At 40.7% G+C, this 6,124-nt stretch overlaps 1 protein-coding gene across 1 annotated transcript in view; it reads right to left on the reverse strand.

Moving 5' to 3' along the window:
* The window catches only part of LOC139733597 (delphilin-like), a 53,886-nt gene extending 48,175 nt beyond the window's left edge, over positions 1 to 5,711 (reverse strand). The window contains exon 1 of the mRNA XM_071644408.1: positions 5,569 to 5,711. The gene's annotated coding sequence lies outside the window, so the exon portion shown is untranslated. The remainder of the gene's footprint in view (positions 1 to 5,568) is intronic.
* Between the last annotated feature and the right edge of the window lie 413 nt (positions 5,712 to 6,124).

A 6,124-nucleotide genomic window follows, 5' to 3' on the forward strand; every position in this document is an offset into this window, starting at 1 on the left:
GGCGTACATGTAGGTACACGTCGTCTCGTATCTCGGAAAGATACTTTGAGTTTGAATCAGATATATCGGGACGCGAGTGAACTGAAGGTATGATATTTGAGATCAGGAAAGTTGTTTAAGCTTATTAAAGAGACTTTGAGAAAGGGCATATCATACGTCATAAATAATAACTTTCATTCTAAAAGGGCACCACGGCCCCAAGAAAAAGGGCACATTTTTTTTGGCCGTAACTTTGATCAAAAAACAAAAGGCATTGCGGCCAACGAGAGGGGCACCGACGGCCATGGCCGTCGGTGGCCGTCGGTTAATTCGAGGCCTGGGTGTTTTACCTATTCAATCTGCCTATTAAAGAAACACCACTTTCAGAAAGTGATATAATTGCAAACTAAACAGTCTGAAATTTAATGCACTGCAACACAACACCAACAACAAAAGGATATTAAATGCACTGCACAAAACTGGAATCCGAACGAGCAACCATCAATAGCCTATTTTGCTATTAATTGCAATAAAGAAGGCTCCTACAATGTAACACTTCCACTTTACATGGAACAATTGACAATTTTGTAAGTTGAACATAGAAAAAAATTAAAAATGGTTCACAGAATATTATGCTCCCGTACAACTGCTCAAGTGTCAAAATGTTTTGTTGTGGTTGTTTTTGCTTAAGAAGTTTTGTTGACAATCTGCAGGGCTGCTCCCACATCCTTATTCAAAGGGAATGAGATCATACATGTACAATGTACAACTGTATACATTGTGAGACCATGCACTTACATCCTGTATTTTCAGAAGTGCATTTCCAGAGAGACAAGATCCCGGTTCCTGACTTATTGTCACACATACACTGTATCCCTCCTTGAGGAGTCCTAAAGATTGGCAGACACAGGTTAGTAAAAACAATATGAGATTCCTCCCCCCCCCCCCCCCCCCCCCCACCCAAGTGCTGTTGTTGGGTGTTGTCAGGTGTCCCGTTTCAGCAGCCATGACCCTGGGTTTCTAAGGTCAGGATTGAGATCAGGCTCATTTGACCCCCTGGCTTGGCGCATCACATTACGTGAGGAGACACACAACAAATTTTGAACAAGTTTTCTCCTGTAGGGCGAATGAAAAACACTTGGTGCTCATGTTCGCTTTGTTCCCTGTCGTTGAATTCATTGAATCTGTGGATGACTTCAATTTACCTGACACAGTTGCAGACACACGTACAACTTGAAAATACAGAACATCACCAGAAGACATAACATGTACATTGTAGTACCTCCTCAGTGCATACATGTAGATTCTAGGAGCTAACCTGCTCACAAAGTTACTTTGATAATTTTAAACAATATTTACCTCAGCCAAGGGAAGAGGTTGTTTTCATTACCGCTGGTTTGTTTGTCCGTGTGTGCAAAAACGTTCTCAAAAAAAGTTGTGAACAGATTTGGATGAAACTTGCAGGAAAGCTTCAAAATTACACAAGTAAGAGATGATTAAATTTTGGTAGTGATCCGGACACTTTTATGGATTCTATGAAGGATTTTTGATTTTGGTAGGTTGTACAGACTGTAGGGTCAATTGAACTTGGAAGTTCAAGCTGTACATTTTTTAGGTTTTTATACGCGCACTACAGTGCGCGCTGTAGTTTCTGCTAGAGTGAAGGGCAGCGTGGAGCTACAATTGATGTCATAACAAAAGGCTTCTATTGTGAAATTGGGCGAATTTCAGTATGCAATATATGGGTGCGAATCACTGATATCTATGGAAGAACAAGATCATTGGTGGAAATTAGCTACTTGGCAGAGATCTGCACTCTCAGAGTGCTTAACTGTAGTTTTTCACTGTTTTTCTCCTCTCTAAATCTTATCTTCAAACGTGTTGCCCTTGAGCAGGACATTATTTAAAAAAAGATACGTGGATTTGGATTTTGACACATCACGCTCCTTCCATTCAGCTCAAACAAAAATGTGAAGAGTGTTTCTTAACCCCTTGAGGATGAGTCCGAAGTATACTCGGGCAAGTGTCTACATATGGGAAATGTGTGTTGAGAGGCAAAATCAGTCCATCCTCAACAGGTTAAAGAGGAAATCAAGTCCACATACAAGTTAGTCTGATAAGAAAGAGTAAAATATGAGCTCAATGGTATAATTTTGATCAAAATCGGATAAAAATTAAGGAAGTTATGACATTTTAAAGTTTCACTATCTTGGGGGTAAACAGTTCTTGAACTTCAAAATGTCATAACTTCTTTTAAATCTTTCATCCGATTTTAGTCAAATTTTTACAGTTGAACTCGTAAGATTTTATTCTTTTTTTTTTATTGGACTAACTTATATTTGGACTGGATTTGCCCTTTAAGTCTTGATCTCTTTGCTGTTGAACAATCAGACACAACAAGCTCCATTATCTGTAATTTAACCATATACATGTAGGCCTCATGAAATGTATTTTTGTACCACATTGTAAGTAGACATCTTTGAATCAATCTGCTTTGAGCATGACATGCTTTGAAAAAACTAAACTGCACCCTGAGGGGGAAGAGTGTTCTTAGGTCTTCTTCAATGATATCAATTATGGAAATATGTTAGCAACTCTTGCTGGGATTGCAGGGTTCGAAATTGGCGATGGTCCGCTGGCCATTGGCCACCCAAAATCACGTCGGACTAGCTAAAAATCATAAAATTCTGAAGTTACGAGTCCGTCTGGCTAGCCAAAATATTGCTTCAGTGTCAAAATTGATTCTAAGTAGTCCGCCTGGCTAGTTAAAAAAAAAAGTTAAGTGCGATCCCTGGATTGCAATTGTCATGGTAACATAAAAAATCCAGCTTCCTGATTGGCTGTTGCTATTGGAAGTTGCCATTCCAGCAATGCTATCCTAACATCTTTTATGAAATGGGACCCAGATGCCATGTGAAGCACGCACTTGTGTACAGCGACAGGGCTGTGTACTGTATCACCCACACAAGCCTCGCCCACGTGGGTGGTTTGGGCAATTTGTGATGGGGTTGGGATGGATGACGGAGGCATATTCATGTAGTGTTCTGTAACTAGTGTTGTGGCTAGCCAGGATGTTCAGAAATGGAAGCTATAGATTGTAGACGGTCTATCACAGACTTACTGCCAACATTCTCAAATTTAATTGCACATAAATGATCACAGCAATTTTCTCCAATGTAACATTTCAAATGTAATAAGTTAGAAAAAACTTGATAATCCTGCAGTGGAGAGCGAAGGCACGCGATATCAGGATCGGATCGCACAGTGTTCGATGTGTCAGCTACGCAGCTAGTGTAGTAGTGAGTAGTACAAGAAGCGCAGTCAGTGACAGTCCGGGAAATCCACTCATGAGGGGGACTCTGTCGAACAAGGCTCTCTCCCTGGCTAACCTTAAATCAATGGTTTATAAGTTAGTGTTAGGTTACTCTAGAGGCTCCCTGCCCACAGTGCTCATGATGAGGCCTCCTTACTTTTAATATTATTACTTCTCATCCATCTCACATCCAACAATATTAACTGCGACCAGCCCCAACGCTACGCGTCAGCGCACTGTAGCATTCAGGATCATGACAGGGGTAGTATCGCGGATAAACGACATCTTATCCGGTCAATGGATTTGAAATTTGTGCGCATGCGCTGGCCGTCAATTCAGTGTAGCTCTCCCAGGTTTCTCTCGACCGAGTCACATTATTAAAGTCATCAATTCGAACAGAAAGGGACTATTGGCAGAACCAGACGTTGCACAGTACCTGTTGTCAACACTTCAACTTCACCTGTAAGTCTTCAAATTGAAGAAATGTTTTGATTTTAAGTTGATACTTATCCGCGATACTACCCCTGTCATGATCCTGAATGCTAACTGTAGTTGCTATAGTGCAGTGGGCTACGCGTTGGGGCTGGTCACAGTTAATCTAACAAGCGAACTGTTATTTAGTGTTACTGTTAGTTTAGACCCCTAAAACCCAGGATAGCCAGTAACTGTTAACTACTAACGTTAAGTCGTTACACTCTAACGTCAATTACCGTATGGTCGCCACTGCGGTAAGGTCGCCAGACATTCACATCGCATGTAACGCGCGCCGCGATCGGAGATCAGCTTGGGCAACGGATTTTCATCACTCTCATAATACATTCATAATTCACCTTTTTCTTCCATAAAAACACAAATAATTGTAATCAAAATATATTTTACCATATGTAAGAGGTGATAAAACCATTTTTAATGCAAGGATGTTTTTGATTTAGAATGGATTTCAGGTTGCAGACTAAGGGAGGTTTTCAAACGCGGTGACGGACGATGCATCCTTCATTGAAGTGTGTGTATAAATACACACGCTAATAATATGTGGCAGGCTATGGGCGGCGAACTAATTCAGTGCCGATATTAGTTCGCCAACCCGGAAGTGCATAGGAATTACACACAAGTGGCGACCATACCGTAATTGACGTTAACTAGTTACAGGTTAAAGGACAAGTTCACCTTCATAGACATGTGGGTTGAGTGAATGCAGCAGTATTAGCAGAACACATCATTGAGAGTTTGAGGAAAATCGGACAATCCGTTCAAAAGTTATGAATTTTTGAAGTTTCTGCTCACTCAAGGCTGGATGAGAAGACTACTATAGCTTGTGATGTCACATGAGTACAACGATATAAAGAAAGAACAAAGAAAATTCAACATACATGTATTTTCACTTTTCTCACATAACAAAAGAACACTTGATTTCTCTCTTTCAGAAGGCAGGGGGAATAATATTACCCTTAACATATTGTCAGTAACAAGTCGAAGAAATGTGCACTTTTTATTCAAAAAGTAAAGTTTTGTGAAATTCTCTTTTTATTTTCTTTATATGGCCATATGGTTGTTGTACGCATATCATCATAAACACTGTAGGTATCTAGTACAGTAGACTAGTAGTCTTCTCATCCAGCAGTGACTACGCAGATACTTTAAAAATTCATAACTTTTGAACGGATTGTCCGATTTTCCCCAAACTTTCACTGATGTGTTCTAGGCCTACTAATATTGCTGCATTCACTCAATCCACATGTACTAGGGTCTATTTATGAAGGTGGACTTGTCCTTTAACGTTAACATTTACAAGATAGATCTGATATAAAAATGGTCGCAAGTTCAAACTGTGATTTTTTGTTACACACAGTCACAACTATTAGTACTTGTCCACTCTCTCTCTCTCTCTGTGATGCACTGATGGATCGTGATGAGCAGAAGAAAAAAATTCTATCTGTACTGTAACGGTGTTATGATTAAAACTCGAAACGTCGAAAGAATACCTTGCCTCATTTAACGGAGTAACATAACAGTGTGTTACACAGTAGAATCTACATGATGAAGTACTTTCGAAGCTTTCTCCAAGTACTTTTTTTGTACCATGTTGTACTAGATCTAGACAATTAAAATGAATAGCTTCATCATCCAAATTTCATTTACCCGACATCACCCTCGGCCCTCATCGACACTGGACATGCGTATGCAAAATTTTAGTGTCAGTGTCAGTGAAGCCAAGTCTGTGAAATATTGTTGGAAATATGTTTAACTCATTTAACGACTATCATAGGTCTACTCACCTGTTTGTGACAGCAGATGAAACTATCCGGGTATTCCGATTCTACATAATTCCAAAAGTCTACGTCGAAAACATGTGCAAGGCGAATTTAAATTTCTTCATCTTCCCCTGTCCTGTACGGCACAGCTCACTGACTAAGCGTGTGCGGGTACGGGTGGAAAAGTGCAGTGTTGTTGTAATGGGTTGTACACCAAAATCGCCACCAGCTGCAATACACTTGTTCACAATGCAAATCGCTTGATACGTGCGTCGTACAAGTACCGTACTGCCGTTACTCAGTAGATGGCGTCTCTAGCAATCAAAAATTTGGACCAGCCTTTGTCACGTGACATGATAAAGCCAATGCGCAGCATCTCACTATTCATTGTCGTGTCGTATCGTGAGCGGATCGCTTTGTATGCGGAAGCCGCGCTTTCCTGCATGGTAGTGCACTGGCTATGGTACTATAAATTTACGCGATGCGTGTCTCAATCGGATCGCGGATAGGATGAATGAAAGGTGGGTGACCGTGATGACTGCAGAGCTGTGTCGCGTCTGTCGGAAGGACGTATGGCAAG

This window comes from Diadema antillarum, unplaced genomic scaffold, assembly GCF_040938485.1.
Source record: "Diadema antillarum isolate AM-2024a unplaced genomic scaffold, OU_Dant_1.0 seq00000484_RagTag, whole genome shotgun sequence".
Classification (NCBI taxonomy): Eukaryota; Metazoa; Echinodermata; class Echinoidea; order Diadematoida; family Diadematidae; genus Diadema; species Diadema antillarum.